Genomic DNA, 17390 nt, shown 5'->3' with positions numbered 1-17390 from the left:
CATTCACGCCTGTCGCGACACCACTGGAGGCGGGCTGCACGATGTTGGGGCGTGAGCGGAAGACGGCCTAACGGTGTGCGGGACCGTAGCCCAGCTTCATGGAGACGGTTGCGAATGGTCCTCGCCGATACCCCAGGAGCAACAGTGTCCCTAATTTGCTGGGAAGTGGCGGTGCGGTCCCCTACGGCACTGCGTAGGATCCTACGGTCTTGGCGTGCATCCGTGCGTCGCTGCGGTCCGGTCCCAGGTCGACGGGCACGTGCACCTTCCGCCGACCACTGGCGACAACATCGATGTACTGTGGAGACCTCACGCCCCACGTGTTGAGCAATTCGGCGGTACGTCCACCCGGCCTCCCGCATGCCCACTATACGCCCTCGCTCAAAGTCCGCCAACTGCACATACGGTTCACGTCCACGCTGTCGCGGCATGCTACCAGTGTTAAAGACTGCGATGGAGCTCCGTATGCCACGGCAAACTGGCTGACACTGACGGCGGCGGTGCACAAATGCTGCGCAGCTAGCGCCATTCGACGGCCAACACCGCGGTTCCTGGTGTGTCCGCTGTGCCGTGCGTGTGATCATTGCTTGTACAGCCCTCTCGCAGTGTCCGGAGCAAGTATGGTGGGTCTGACACACCGGTGTCAATGCGTTCTTTTTTCCATTTCCAGGAGTGTAATATGCACAAAAGGTTAAACGAATCACTAACATAATACGTGTTTTACAGTAGTCACACAAATCTGGATTAAAAGAGACTAAAAATTACTTACACGCAGTAAGCACAACACTAATCTTCAGTAGAAGGAATAAAAATGACGTGAACCTCTAGTGGTCGTATCCAAATAAAGTATAAAATGCGTAAACTGAACGCGTCGTAAAATATGTAGATGCAACAAACACTCTTCACTGAATTTATCTTTATGTGATAGACAGGATACAAGCACATGAAATAAAACTCATATCTATTGCACATCCCAGTAACGAACGGTGCACTAATAAAACGGGCGGGAAAGAGCTCCAACGAATGTATGTCATCTGCAAATAGTGCAGTTAAGGGAAGACGGAAGGCAATTTTTACTTCAATTTTGCAATGCTATTTCACCCACTAAATAGGTACACTTCTCAAATGAAGTGTAAGTGTTAAAAAAGCAAAATTTTTACTGAATGTATGTAACGCTTTTGAGTGCATTTACAGGTAGACTGAACAAAATATCTCTTATGGATTTGAAGAATTTTTTTATTCTTTCACAAATAAAATTTCACTTTTATAAATACAACATTTATTATAAAACTGTTTCTGTTGAGTTGGTGGTTATCAATGCACTTATTACCATCCTGAGTACAAACTGACCAAGTTATACATTTCTAACGCAATTAGTTTAGAAAATAATGGTACCTGAAATTCAAAAAATGTAGTTTTGAGGAAAATCAGCCACGCGGGATTAGCCGAACGGTCAAAGGCGCTGCGGTCATGGACTGTGCGGCTGATCTCGGCGGAGGTTCGAGTCCTCCCTCGGGCATGGGTGTGTGGGTTTGTCCTTAGGATAATTTGGGTTAAATAGTGTGTGAGCTTAGGGACTGATGACCTTAGCAGTTAAGTCCCATCAGATTTCACACACATTTGAACATTATTTTGAGAAAAATCAATTTAAAATTTAGCATTGCAATTTTAGTATAGTTCTTGATGAGAATTACTTACCGCTGATATTTTCCTGCACCATACTGGGCATCATCTGGGTCATACTGATTTTCTTTTCTTCTCTTGGTCCCTCTTCTTTTCCGTCTAGCTTCTTCTGCGCATTTTAAATTAACAATAACTGCTTTTCCGAGTCTCTCTTTATCTATTTACACTAAGGTTTCTGCAGCATTTCCACTAGATTTTCTGCCCAATACTTCCGAAACATCGAGTTTTCTTGTCACACCATCATTGAAGCATAAAATAGTACCATAAACACAAAATCTGAAGGCTGTAATCTGAACAAACACAGTTATCGGTAGCCGGGTCGAAATGACAGAATTCACACATTCATTTAAATTGTGCGTTTTCCCAAGAAGATATTTCTTCGACAAGGTATCTTTACAAAGATCTCTGAACAGAGTTTTAATTTAATTCATTATTGCCTCAGGTGAAGGATGTTTGTGGTCATATGTTGCACTTATCATGTACTTGCACCATGCGCCAGGACCATTCGGGCAAAGACAGTGCTGAGGATTTTCATTTGGGGAAAGCTTATGGAAAGAGATAGCCCATACAGCTTTTTCATGTTTTCTAAATTCGCAACATTTTTTCTTATGACCTAGTCATAATAATTCCTGCATAATGTCTATTTAAACATCTGCCAGGAGATCTTCACCACGTATTTCCTTACCATCTTCCAGTACTATTTTTGACTTTTCTTTTAATAATCTTCTCAACCTGAACTACGTCCTCTTCTGGACATGCGAAACGCATTCTAATTTAGAAATAGTGACATTAGGACAATAGGGTTGTTCTGCACATATCCGATCATAAGTCTGGCTGTTACCTTCTTCTAAATACTGCCAGATAGCACAGAGTGTCAGGAAAATCATGATAACTCACAAAAAAATTGTCATATTTATATGAAACAAAAACTGTTTTACGCAGAAAATGGCGGCCATTTCAAATACGCAAAAATATAAAAATCGATCTTTTGAGCACGTTTGCCATCAGCCTTCCCTTAAGACGTACACAGGCACAGCGGTATAATAATGGGAGGTGACGCTTACACACATACTCTGAACGTTGCTTTAGAGCCGGCGCCGCCATGTTAAAGACGCCCCAAAAGATTAGCCGAATACTGTTTACGATTGCTTCTTGTTCTTAATTTCTGCGGTGGACCCGGAACAGTTGTTTTAAATAGAAAATGTTACAGAGCTGTCGTTAAGAACGTATTTTTAGACTTTTTGTAGTCTTAAATGTCTATTTGATCCCGTAATACGGCGCATTTCGCCTCGTCAGTGTAAATTCCGTTAGTTATAAGTTTCGAATAAGCAAGAAGAGAAGTATGTGATATGAAAAAACTGCTTTCGTAATCCAGAATTGACACCAATACGGGCTGACGGAACATTTCCAGTCCATGTCCTCTTCCTGAAAATGTTGAGGACATATTTTGCTATTTTTGGTCCATTTGTTATCTTTTTTCTCACAGTGTTCATCCAGAGAGCTTTTAGAGTTGGACTGATAGTAAATATGAAATCTAATGACAAAAATAAAACCACTACCGTAAAAGTAAACAGCGCAACCAAAGCTCGTGTACATACAAGAAAACAGCGCTTGATAGCGTTCACACGCGAATGAAATGTGATTCCTTTCCGCTTTCAACTATAATTAGAACGGTTAGGACGCCTGTAAATGACGCAATCTCATAACACTTACATAAAAAACTAATGTTTGGGGCAGCGAACGTGGTGGGCGCTAGCTTCAACTTTGTGAGGTCGTGACAACTCCCCTTGTTACACATCCATGCACGCAGGCGTCCTGATACGCAACCTTTGCTAGCATAGACAAGTATACTCTTAGACGCTGATCTTGTGTTACTGGGAAACCGAAGTCGGTCAAACTTTATAGCAGTGGTAAGAAGCACTGGCAAAAAAACGTACATATCCATAAACTAGAGAATACCTTTCATTTATATATGGGTATGAAGACATATACAACACACAAAATATTCTCGTTCTCCATAGCTATCTGATTATTACATAATATCCAGGGGACACGCCACGTCGATGCCAAGTAGTGCGAATACGTTCCTGAATGTCAGATGTAAAAGCATAGCCATAATTTTACTAACGGAAAAATATCACCTTTACGTTTAAATAAAAGTAACCCTCATTTCTGGGTGATTGTATAGGACACTGCTTGGCGTCAATGTCGCCTTGTCGCCTGGGTGAGCCGATATTTTACAGCCAACATGATCATGAATTGTTTTGAACATTTTCAAATGTAAGGAAATTGATCTTTTGCCATGTTTTATATGATAATTGTGTTTTTGTAAAAAGTTGTTACCTTTCTTTATGGCGTTACGCACGCACTACCCCAGGTTCTACGCTCCATCCTTTCAGCAAGATACTACATGACATGTTCAGTGCCGTATAATGAAGTATTTTATTAATATTGAGATCTATATATGCAGTTTTTACCACAATGTCTTTTTTACTATTCTTTATGCCTGTGTATCTGCTCTGTTTAATGTTCAAAAATGTTCAAATGTGTGTGAAATCTTATGGGACTTAACTGCTAAGGTCATCAGTCCCTAAGCTTACACACTACTTAATCTGAATTATCCTAAGGACAAACACACACACCCATGCCGGAGGGAGGACTCGAACCTCCGCCGGGACCTCTGTTTAATGCCTTTGTGGCACGACTTCTGACTTAACGTCTGTTGCATGATTAAGAAGAGCGTTACTTATATTTAAACATAAAGGCAACATTTTTACCGTTAATACTATTATGGTTGTATTTTTATATCTGATTTTAGAAATGTATTTCCACTGCTTGGCGTCGCTGTGGTGTTTCGTCTAGATATTACATAAACTAAGATAATTATGTAGTACGAAAACATTTTGTAACTGTGCCTTGTTATTGTATAAACATGTAGCACTGAATGGTATATGCTACTGTATGGATATGTACGTTTCTTGCGAATATTTTTTAGTACAGTTAAAAACGTTTGATTGATTCGGTTGCGCAAAACTATAAGGTCAGCACCTAACAGTATATTTATCTACGCAGGCAAAGGTTGCGTCTTTAGTAGTCTTTGGAAAAGGTGTAAATTCGCTGGAGTTCTTCCCGTCTGTTTTGATCATCACGCTGTTCGTTAATGATACGCAAGTAGGCCTGAGTTTTATTTCACGTGTCCGCTTGTCGCATAACGGTACATTTAGTGAGCAGTATTGAATTTTTTGTTTCTTCTACGATGCTTTCTCGTAACATATTGATGCATCGTATACTTTATTTAAATGATGTGTGTAAGATTTCCACAAGCACTAGAGGCTCATGTCATTTTTATTCCTTTTACTGATGACTACTGCTGCGCTTACAGCACGCAAGTGATTTTTAGTCTCTTTTAATATCGATTTTCGTGACTCCACTGAAAAACATTTACGTATTATGTTGGCGGTGTGTTTAACTTCGGTATATTTAACCTTGAGTATATATTGTTTGTAGTTGTCACCCACTTGAAAATTACCGTAAGACTGAAACTGTAATAGTGGATTTTTAATAAACATTTAGCCAGTGGTGTGCATGAAGTCTTCCAAAGAACTTCAATTCTTACTGAAAGGTATGTGCTAAGGCCTGATCAGGGTAGATCCAGAAATCAAAAATGGTTTTTGTTAGATAATGTTCAGAGTTAGGATTCGTATGTCCAAGATTTGACGCAGTAAGCGTTTTGTAAAATTTTTTGTAAGAGTGATTCGTGCTACAAAAATGTTGGAAATGGTAGGTTTTGTGTATGACTTAAAATTTTAACAATATATGTATATATATATTGAGATCAACATTGTGTTTTAATTTAACAGCCGGAACCATAATCCACATCCTTTGCTTGTCTTGAATATGAAAATGAGTAGTAAAGTTACCCACCAATGAAAGAACGTGACGAAAAATGAGGCCTCTATGCAATATATATGTGCAGTTCATGGTTTGAAATCGATTTTGGTATAACTAAAGTTATCAGAGCAAAGTTATTTCAAATAACTAATTTTATGCCTTTTGCACAACTGGTATTATTCAAGTCAAGATATAATTTCATTAAGTAAACATCAGGGCCAAGAGTTAATTTTTCACTACCATCTTAATGCCATTGCACAAACGGCATTATTCTCTTAAACTTGATTGCTGAGACAAATACATGAGTCAAATACGTGTTTCATTACTGGCAAAATGGAGGAGTGCAAGAAACAAGTTCGCAGACGCAGTCAGATGCAGGTTTGTTGAATAATTAGCAATCTTATCATTGATACTTTCACTAATTAAAAAGGATACAATTTTGGTTAGATACTTTCATTACTTTACTATTTTTTAACTCAAATGATTCGCATACTAGCTACCTTGCGCTTTCTGCAAAGATGCAATTCTGTACCTAGTTATCGATTCGAACAACTTGTCTATCTTTTGGTCGTTCTGTGAGGTATCCAGGAAATAATAGAATCTTCTCGGTTTACAGGCCACATAACTTCGAATAAAACATGCGAGCGGTCGATGTCTCCGCCATCGTCATCAGGAGCTAAAATCACCGTCTCCCTGGGCTGGCACGGTGTGTTGCTTGCATAGATGCAATGGCAGCGTCTGGAACCATCCAGAGAGGGCCAGAGTAACGCGGCTTGTACGCCGAGAAGACTTTATTGAAGCATGCCGCCGTGAAAGACTCCGAGAACACACATTCAGGAAATATTCTTTGAGTTCCGACTGTGTCGGCCCTTCAACCTACTGCCTGAGAATGCTGGTGCATGCGTTTGAAGAAGGCATTTTATTCTGTCGTGCTGGAGGTGCGTCATTGTTATGGAATCTGATGCCACTGGTTGCTGTTTTCCTGTACGGTAAGGTGGTGATGCGTAGCATGGGTGTCTGCCAGCTGAGCACACTTCTATAAGTTTCTACTAATCGATTATAACGAATACTTGGTTCATTTCTTCGCATCGCGAAGCGGCTGTAACTTTCACGGGGTGGAAGCATGTCTCACTTATGGAGATTCGGTCTCTGGGTCTTTGTGAGGAGAGTATGTTTCGAGACTCGGTACAAAAGCTGTCTGCTGTCAATTTATGCGAATGGTAACAAAGGCAGTTTTTTACACTTCCTATGGATACATTTACATATAATTATTGGGTAATTTCCAAGAATGTTTGCCTTTCGAAGCTCTGGGCTCCAAACGATAGATATCGAACGCGCGGTTGTAAATCGATCACGGGACTGTGATGGTGGGCGTTATGAGCATGTTTATAGTGGTCACTACAACAACGACAAAAGACGAGCGTTACTAAAATACTTGTAATTACAAAGGAAACGACTTACCTCAGTCGTCGTCGACGTTATCGTCATGAGAAAGTTCATCTCACGTGTATGTTACGGAAAGCATCCCATTTTTGCCGCAACGTGGGTAAACTCTGCCAATGTCACGCTAAAATATGGGTAGAGTGTTACACGCGTTAACTTTTCCTTGCAACCGCAAGTTATGGAAATTGGGGAACTGAGACAAGTAGAATTCGTCTCCTTCTCCTGGACGCTCTTCTATTTTAATGGAAGATTTCACATATATCCACAGCCACTCTATGTTCTGCGTGTGCACTCTGGAGTCATCCGAAGACACAAACTCTACAGAGTGGTTGACGAACTCGTGGTTGCATCCTTCCGCTTTCAGTGTCTTATAGGACTGAAAACCGTCTGTATTCATTTTACTACCGGGAAATATAAAGTGCCTTATAAAACCGACTAAAGTTACCTTGTCTCTGGACAACACTCTCGCATCATACACTTACGCGACTCTCGTTCTATATCACCGAATAACCGAATATGTTAGATTTCTTCTTTGAAGGTCGTCCTCTCTCGTTTTTCCTTCTTGCTATGTGCGATTCGTGGCTCTGAGCACTATGGGACTTAACTTCTAAGGTCATCAGTCCCCTAGAATTTAGAACTACTTAATCCTAACTAACCTAAGGACATCACACACGTCCATGCCCGAGGCAGGATTCGAACCTGCGACCGCAGCTGCCACGCGGTTCCAGACTGTAGCGCCTTTAACCGCTTGGCCACACCGGCCGGCGCTATGTGCGATTCGTCCACTTCAACAACTTTACTTGGTCCACCGATCGGTACACTGTCGTTCGTCACTATTACATAACACAGTTCTCTGCAAAACCCGAATAGTTGGTAGATAGGTCAGTTTCCGATACTGTTGCTTGCAGAGTGTGGACCCTAATCCAACAAGATAGAAGAATTACGCTGGTGGATGGATAATTTGGAATAGTCAAACCATGTATTCTTCCTGATAGTCGTTCGTTTTGCACACTTTCCGCAATGAGATTATAACGGTATTTAAGTATCAGAACTCTTGTTACGAACTTTTATACACTTTGCCCCACCGCAGTCTACACAGTCCCTCCTTTCGTGACGCGGTATTAGTCCACATTTGCGACAGAAAGTCAAACAAGTTTATACATTGCATAAGCATAGAAATAGATTCTTCCACGTGAGGCAATCGGCCGAAGAAACGTCAACAACTCCAGACATTCCAATCACTACCGACATAAATCGGCCGGAGTTTCCCTAGTACTCACAAATAATTTATCATACCGCCCGCCACCACTGTCGCGCGATCGATTTACAATCTCATATTCGATATCTATCGTTTGGAGCCCGCGGCTTCGATAGGCAAGCATTCTTGGAAATTACCAAATATTGTTTCAATAGATTTTCCTCGCCACTTTTTTACCTGTATGTTGCAGTCTCCAGGAAACGAGACAGACGAAGGGAAAGTAACCAAAATATCTATTATTTCAAAAATAACAACCATAACTATTAAAACATTTATCCCACTGTGACAAAACGGTGAATACCTTCAGGAAAAATGTTTGAGGTTGCCTAAGGAACCATGATTGTACCCCGTCGAGCACCTCTTCGTCCGAAGCAAATGCGCTGCTACGAGTGTCTTTCTACAGACCTGCAAAAATGTGGAAATCATATGGTGACAAATCTGCACTGTCTGAGGATGCGTCCGCCTACATGTTGCCAAAGTTGTATCGACTACGCTACGGAAATTTCGTTGGGAAGCCATACACACCCTCCATATAGTCCTGATCGTTGCCCATGCGATTTCCATATATTTAGAGTCCTCAAAAAAAGACGCTTGCGGCCGTCGATTTGCTTCGGACGAAAAGGTGTAAGCCTCGGTGCAAACATTGTTCCGTAAACAGTTTTTCATGAAGACGAAAAAAAATGGCTCTGAGCACTATGGGACTCAACTGCTGTGGTCATAAGTCCCCTAGAACTTAGAACTACTTAAACCTAACTAACCTAAGGACAGCACACAACACCCAGCCATCACGAGGCAGAGAAAATCCCTGACCCCGCCGGGAATCGAACCCGGGAACCCGGGCGTGGGAAGCGAGAACGCTACCGCACGACCACGAGATGCGGGCATGAAGACGCTTACCGTCTTTTCTTACAGTGGGACAAATGTACGAATATTAACAGTTATGGCAATTAGTACTGAAATACCGGTTTACTTAACTTTTTCCACTTGCCTCGTTTTCATTTGACTGCCCCTTACATTTAGACGAACTGTGTCGAATTGCCCTAAGTAGTTTGGAATACGATAATTTGATGCGAAACGTACTACGAGCATTTGCCTGCATAAGGTGGCAGAGTCTTTAGGGATTTATTAATGCAATTAACATCAAAAGCAGTAGTAATCAGAAAGATAATTATATTTCGCATTTATCTGTTTGCTTTTCAGCAGAAAAAGTAGGTGTTGAAGTAGCCCTCAGAGACGCAGTGCTTTATTCTATCTGATGCCTTGTAACTGTATGGTGTCACATAACAGGCTGGGTCCACAAGCCCACAGCACTGCGCAGTGCTGGAAGCCACGTTTCTTCGCACATCTTGCCGGCCGGTGTGGCCGTGCGGTTCTAGTCGCTTCAGTCTGGAACCGCGTGACCGCTACGGTCGCAGGTTCGAATCCTGCCTCGGGCATGGATGTGTGTGATGTCCTTAGGTTAGTTACATTTAAGTAGTTCTAAGTTCTAGGGGACTGATGACCACAGCAGCAGTTAAGTCCCATAGTGCTCAGAGCCATTTGAACCATTTTTTTTTCTTCGCACATCTTGATGTTTGGTGAGATATCTGCTACAACTGCTCATGTTCACTTAAATTCAGTTTTCCTTTTGCTATGTCCACTTTTAAGACGTCGCATCATTGGAAAGTAGGCGTTCACCGTCTAGATATTTTCCTGCAAATTATTTCCAGTCAGATTACGTTACTAATTTGATTTACGGTCCTGTATACTGTACTGAAGAAGTGATTTCTCTTGATTTGGGGCGTATCCGGACTTACTTTCATAGGCAATCTGTCTTTAAATCCCAACAGGAAATTTACAAATTGAATATTTGAATAATCTTAGCTTCTCGGGGGATTACATTCGTATAGAATTTTTTGATAGAAATTTTCGCCATTTGGCTTTTAATTTTTCATTTGTTTTATACAATCACGATTTGGTCTTTGGAGCCATTCTCAAGTGCAAAACACATTTAACGTTTCAGCATGCTCTGGAGAATGGCTACAAAGGCCAAAATCATGATTATCTAAAATAAATGATCAATTAAAAGTCAAATCACGAAAATTTCTTTCAAACAATTGAATATTTGAAGTCCTGTGTTGTTTTCGAAGGAAACGTAAGTGAAGAGACTGCAAACGTTTGAGATGTTGCGATACACAAAGAAGTGAAACATCAATTGGGCTAAGCTATTGCAAACAATAGGCGAGGGAAAGGAATGCCATTTAAGCCTTTATCTTCAACTGACAACGAGATTTTTTTAAGTAACAGTCACGGCATACGCCCAAGGTGGTGTAAATATGCTCAAATAAGGATGCTTGTACAGGAGTTTGGATTCTCTCGTCCCAATTACGAATCCCGTATACCAGTCTATGATAGGAGAATCGTTTATGGAGACGCTAGTGGAATGTATTGCTGAAGCATCCATAAATAGTGTAACGGCCTTCCCAAGAATCATTAGAGGCCAAAAAGGATGTAGCGTACAGAACACTTGTGCGAGCCATTCTCCAAAGCTGCTTGACTGCTTTCGATCCCCAGCTGATCGGATTATAGAAGACATCGAAGCGATTCAGAGACGTTGCGCTAATTTTGTTACCAGTAGGTCCGACCAGCACGCAAGTATTACGGAAATGCTCCGCGAGCTCAAATGGCAATCCCAGGGCGCAATAAGTCATTCTTTTCGCGAAACACTATTGAAAAAGTTTAGAGAACTGGCATTTGCGACACACTGCAGCACGATTCTACTGCCACTCGTGTAATGACAGAAAAGACAAGACAGAGATATCACGGCCCGCACGGAAGCATATAGAAGGTCGTCTTTCCCTAGGTCCATTTTCTGATGTACCGGGAAAAGGAATGACTGGCACCGTTACAAGGCGTCCTCAATCATTCATTGTGTGGTTGGATGCGGATTTCGTATGTTCATGTAAACGTAGAAGCTGACAAAGAAATGTACAGAAATAAAGGACAGGAACGCATCTCATTCCGTTCCTACAGAACTATTTCAACAACACCAGTTTCAAAACAGTACAGAATACTGGATTAGCTCCCGGAATACCACGTAATACATGTACAACACGGGGAGGCGGAAAATTAGATTTCAACACCACGTCGACGACCACGGCAGATACGAAGCACAAGATCGGCTGAACAAAGATAAAGGAAATCGTCCGATTTCTTCTTTTTTTTCTTCAGGAAGCATCCCGGCATTGGTGTAATCGTTCTGGAACCCATGGAAAACTTAAAATCTGCATGGTCCGATCGAAGTCTCACCCCCGCAGCTACTCAATATGACCCCAGTGTCTGGATGACTGCCCACCACAATGCTCGGCAAATACGGCCTCAAACTGTTCAGCGACTCCAGGCAAATACGCATGAGAGAATGCTGAAAACGGCTGGCGAACTGGGCCTTATCACCGTATTTGTTTAGCTATTCACTACAAGTGGTCTAAAGATCTTCAAAGGAAAAAACATTTGGAGTTTTCTCCTATCTTTTCGTTCTCGGGATACAGCCACCTATTGCATGATTTGCGGATGGTAATGCCCTAATATCAGCTAGTAAAAAAATGCAGAGAACACTTCCGAAATTTGCAAACAAGTCTGACCATTTTTGAATTTAAAATTTAAATGAAAAACGTATGATAGTAAGCAAATTAGAATGAAGGACACAATAACAAGACTGAAATTAATAAAATATTTGAAAAGATGTAGTAGTAAGAAAACACCTTATATTTTCATTTATACACTCAGACGCGTTTCGGTTTCTTAACAAGGCGTCCACAGTGGTTGGCCTAGAATATTACATGATATTTCGTATTCACACATTAGTTTTTAGTTTTAAAAGAGCTCACTAAGTACTCTATAATAAAATGAAACGGTACCTACAGTAAAATGTCTAATTCATTAACAAAATATGTTTGATCTTCGGGTAATACGTTAGACGTTTCACTGTAATTATGTTTTCCTTTTATTATAAAATATTTACATTGTTTCAAATCTAAAAACTAATATGCGAAAGGGAAAATGGTGTAACATATTCCAAGCCAAACACCCTGAATGCTTTAGGCAAAACACTTCTGCTTCTATAAATAAAGATTCATGTGCAGCATGCAAAAATGATTTTTCTTCCTAACTACTGCTGTTTATTTATAGATGTTGTGAAAAATGGCCAACACAAGAGCATATAAAAAGTTGATCAGTTTTGTTATTTAGCTACCTTAATTTCGAAGACCACAGATGCAGCATGGAAATCAGGGAAAGAACTGCAACAGCAACACTTAATTTAATTAAAGAAGATAACCATGAATTGAACAGGACTTTAGTATAGGGAAAAGAAACGGTTTGCCAAGACGTTCGCTTCTGGCGTGCTCCTGTATGTCTGTGAAAGATGGACAGACAGAAAAAGCTTGGAAGCAATAGAAATGTAGCTTTTGAGAAGACTAACGAACACGGGCTGGGCAAAAAAATTAAATCTAATGAAGATGTTTTAAAGGAAATCAACTACTGAATAAACCTCATAACTTCAAAATGGTTCAAATGGCTCTGAGCACTATGGGACTTAACATCTGCGGTCATCAGTCCCTTAGAACTTAGAACTACTTAAACCTAACTAACCTAAGCACATCACACAACACCCAGTCATCACGAGGCAGAGAAAATCCCTGACCCCGCCGGGAATCGAACCCGGGAACCCGGGCGTGGGAAGCGAGAACGCTACCGCACGACCACGAGCTGCGGACTCATAACTTCTCAAAAAGGAAAATCAAAAATTTTTTGGACATTTATTTAATCAATAAAATTTAAACGCGTCAATGGGATAGAAATCATTTGGGAACTGGAACCAACGGGAGACCATGATATAATATTTCTATCCATCTGAGGCAAAAAGTCAAACGTATCAAGCAATTAACAACACAAAAATAAAGAAAGAGTGACTGCAGCCACAAAGCGTAGATTTTATAAGTTGAATGATTGATATTATTATTATTATTATTATTATTTAATTTGTATATTGGCTGGTGTGCCGCCCTTGGGATTTTTTTGTGTAACTGAGACACGGATGGAAACTTTGCCGCCGGCACATACGTAAAAAATCTGGCAGTAAGAACGCCCTTTCTAGCACAAGTGAAGAAAGAGAGCCGATCAGCGTGTAAGCTAGTGAGCTTGTGAAGCAAAGTGCCTGGTGCCGATCTTCGGAGATACAGGGCGCGCTCCTCAAAGCCACAGAGCTATTAAAACAGCATGCAGAGCAGCGAACTGCTGTCTTTGAAAGTAGCTCCTATTGAACGGTAACGCGAGTGAAAAAAGTCGCGCGCTTATTACTTTCAAGCGAGCGCTCTTGTTAGCTGGAGAGGTCTTATCGGCCCGCTGCCAGAACCCACTCGTCATTTATTCTCCGCGTACCTACTGGAACATAGAATCAAGCGGTTTTTTGTTTAGGTTTGTTTCTGTTATTACTGACCGGCAACAGTAACCTGCTTGCAGCTATGTTGTAAGTGGTACAAATTTCGTTTGCAGTAGCTAAGATAAACTTGTTAGGTTAAAATATTCTGGCGAATGTCATGAAGTCTAAATACTGTCCACAGAAATATTACCTCAGCTGCAGGCAATAAATAAGAAACGGTGAAAAATAAAATCATATAAAACAAGAAGAAGCGGCGAGATGCTGTCTATATCCACGGTTGCGACTGATTGGTAACTCTAGTGGCTACGTTTGTTTGGCGTTTGGCGTTTTCCATATTTTTACCATTTACTTCTACATTTCGTCAGGCGCTTGCAAATTCAATTTCGAAATGCAGTATACAGTACAAGTGGCACTTGTTTGATCCTACAGACCCGAAATATTCAATTTTTTTTTTTTATGCCGTACACTGTGCTTGTGCTGGAAGAATAGTACGATACATAGGGCTCAGTGAGGTGATCGCTACGAATTTTTCCATTTGATGTCATTACGAAACATGCCCATTTTCGTTTCTCTTAGAATAAACCGAACAGAAATTATTTTGACAGGCTGTTAAATTTAGTTAACATATGTGGCAGTCTATCTGTACGCTAAATAAATCTGCGCGATTCAGAATCAGTCTGCATTGACTCTTTGCCCAGTCTTTATACCAACGGAACGTCATACCAGAAAAGAAGTATCTAACTTGTAATTTACTGATATCGACATTTTTCAGCATGCCCGTACGATAATCCGACGGAAAGCTATCTGGCTATCAAAGGTGTCGTTGCATAAACCTTTCCATAAGTCTTACCGAGTTCATGAAAATTGGGTACGGAAACAATAAATTCGGCACAGCATACATGAGTCCTGCCATAGAGCGATATGTTGTAAATGGATGCAAGAAAATACTGTACATAATAAATATACTGTCCTCAAAGAAGCTCTTTCAACGTAGATCTAACAGTCTTTTTATTTACTCCGGAATCTTACTTTCTGTACAATTTTTAAGAAAATGTTGTCGAAATGCAAATCGTTTTTCTCTCTACTCCTCACGAAGTGCACGCTCTAGCGTCTTTTGAATCATTGTAAGAGTATTTCACTTATTGAATATAGGTAAAAAAAACATTGTGGCAGTGGTCATGTGATATTTGCACCGAGAAACAAGAAAATATGAATTTATTATATCCACGGAAAAGTTTTGAGGCTCTGCAATCTCAAAATATCAGTCTTCTCGCTATCATTCTGATTTTGCCATCAGTCAATTTTCACGTATTAGTAGTGATTTCGCAATCTATAGAGTTTATGAGGATGGGCCATTACGGATACAAACTTACAGATACGGTGTCAATGTGAAAGACAAAAGAAGAATGTATTCCAAAATACGCTTATCTTGTTAGGTGAAAAAATACCGCTTCAACCTCCGACGTAAACAATTAGTTACAACATACACCCGATGCGTGCATCAGAGGAGATTGTTAAGTACACAAGGCTGTTTTATGTATACCATTTGTACATTTCCTAGAGACAAGAAAGCTGTACAAGGCAGAAGTGAGGCGAACTCGGAGGTGTCGCGGCGAGTGGAGTGTGAGGGACTCACCGGACATGGGAGCGCGCTGGTTCATCCGAGGCCCCTGGCTCTCACACCATGCACGGCCGCCGTGTTGCGCGCCCTGCCTTCTGCGAGCCGCGTGCGCGCTCCGCTCGTCGCCGACTGCTGCGCTCCGCAGCCGCGCGCCGCCTCTGACCAGCGATACTATTGATCCGACAGCTGACGTCAACGTAGTGCGCCAACTGCCCGCCAGCTGGCACTGTGGACAGACAACCCATCCTCGCTCTCGAGTCCCCAGATGCAGTTGCGCGAGAGGTGCTCTCACTGCAACGAAAAGTATTGACCCTTTTTATTTTTACTGATACCATTAATATCTGAGATATCACACGATGTGGCCATTTCACTACCTGCACACCTTTTCAGTTTCCACCGGAGTAATACTTTGGCATTCTGTCCTTAGCTTAGGCTTTGTGGTGGAACGCCGTGACATTGGTGGCGCTTTCAGCTGCCTATGAAGGGTGAACATAAAAAATATCGACAACTCTTAGTACATTATGCGGAAGAATCCTTGTGCGGAAATGAACACTTTGGGTGCCGGGGAGAGGTGTGCATCCAGGGCTACGTGGAGTTTCCGACCGTGGCATTTCCACCCATACCTAGATACCAAAGGTACCGTGGCACTTGCTACCCAACTGTAGGTGCCACGGGTACAGTGGCACTTCTGACAAACCGGTTTTCCACCGTGGTATTCACGACCAGGGCGTGCCCCACTGCCGATTTAGCCAGTCGTTCACCAGGAGCGGATGTGTTGTCACCAGTCAGGTACTCCCCTCGGCGACAGCCTTCGTTTCCGCATAACTTCGTACACTATTTGAATTCTTTACGCCGTTAGTAATGTAAATAATCACCACATCGAATGGAGAGCGTGTCTTCCCAAGGACGATCGTCGCTGCCGGGTGTACAGTAAATCTGGTGAGTTTACGAAATGATTGCGCCTGAATTTCGAAGGGAATAAGTTCCGATAACGTTGAAAAACTGCAAATGGCAGAATCATGGTGGAATAGCAACATTCTTGCCAACCTGACGGAACAGATGAGAAGATTAAAAATGAATGCATACGTGCAAGAAAAGAGTCTGCGAAGAAAAGGCAGTGGCTAATTTTCACTTGCTTGGTGAGAAATTTCAAGATTTGAAAGATAAAAGCTCATATTTCGTCGCAAATACGTCAGATTATGAGAACCCCAAGACTGGACTGTGTAAAGCAAGCAGAGGTGCCATTGGGACGATCCAGAAGCCTGGCTTTAGTTCGGAGATTCAATTGAGTGAAAGTAGTTGAAGGTAATAATTTTTTGAACACTGACGGTGGGGTTCTTCCTGACGAAAGGATCGTGGGGTTCGCTTGTGAAGAAGCGGAGACAATCCAGTGTGAAAATGAAACTGTTCTTGGGGACGGATTGAAAAATAAAATGTCTGGGGAACAGAATACAAAAACTGGGACTAACAGAGGAATACAAGGAAGAGAAGAAATCTGATTGTTTTGCCGCATGCGGGCTGCAGTGGCACATCTTCCATTAAACATTGTTGATGAAGCGTGAGCCGGCCGGTGTGGCCGTGCGGTTCTAGGCGCTTCAGTCTGGAACCGTGCGAACGCTACGGTCGCAGGTTCGAATCCTGCCTCGGGCATGGATGTGTGTGATGTCCTTAGGTTTGTTAGATTTAAGTAGTTCTAAGTTCTAGGGGACTGATAACCTCAGATGTAAAGTTCCATAGTGCTCAGAGCCAGTTGAATCATTTTTGATGAAGCGTGAATGATAATAATGGGAGAAATTTCCAGCAGAGAAAAGGTCACACAGTTCGCAGACCATATGATCAATCAATTGATGAAAATCCTAGTGCGCTAACTGAAATATTTATTTATTTACTTAACATGATCTGATTGGACCATCAAGCCCTCTGTTACAATGAACCTGGGTTTCATATGTACAGTACCTATTTTACATCACAGTTACCTAAGATATAGCAATTTTAATATGAAAAATAGTATTAAAATTATTTCAGTATCTGAAGTGGTTGTGTGAGTTAATGATACTATGAACTAATAAAGTTAC

At 41.5% G+C, this 17390-nt stretch overlaps 1 long non-coding RNA gene across 1 annotated transcript in view; it reads right to left on the bottom strand.

Annotated features, from left to right (window-relative positions):
- The window catches only part of LOC126171814 (uncharacterized), a 579937-nt gene extending 564497 nt beyond the window's left edge, over nt 1-15440 (bottom strand). The window contains exon 1 of the long non-coding RNA XR_007535473.1: nt 15331-15440. This is a non-coding gene — a long non-coding RNA (uncharacterized LOC126171814). The remainder of the gene's footprint in view (nt 1-15330) is intronic.
- Between the last annotated feature and the right edge of the window lie 1950 nt (nt 15441-17390).

Source organism: Schistocerca cancellata, chromosome 1 (genome assembly GCF_023864275.1).
Source record: "Schistocerca cancellata isolate TAMUIC-IGC-003103 chromosome 1, iqSchCanc2.1, whole genome shotgun sequence".
Classification (NCBI taxonomy): Eukaryota; Metazoa; Arthropoda; class Insecta; order Orthoptera; family Acrididae; genus Schistocerca; species Schistocerca cancellata.
This window is presented reverse-complemented; position numbering and strand designations above follow the sequence as displayed.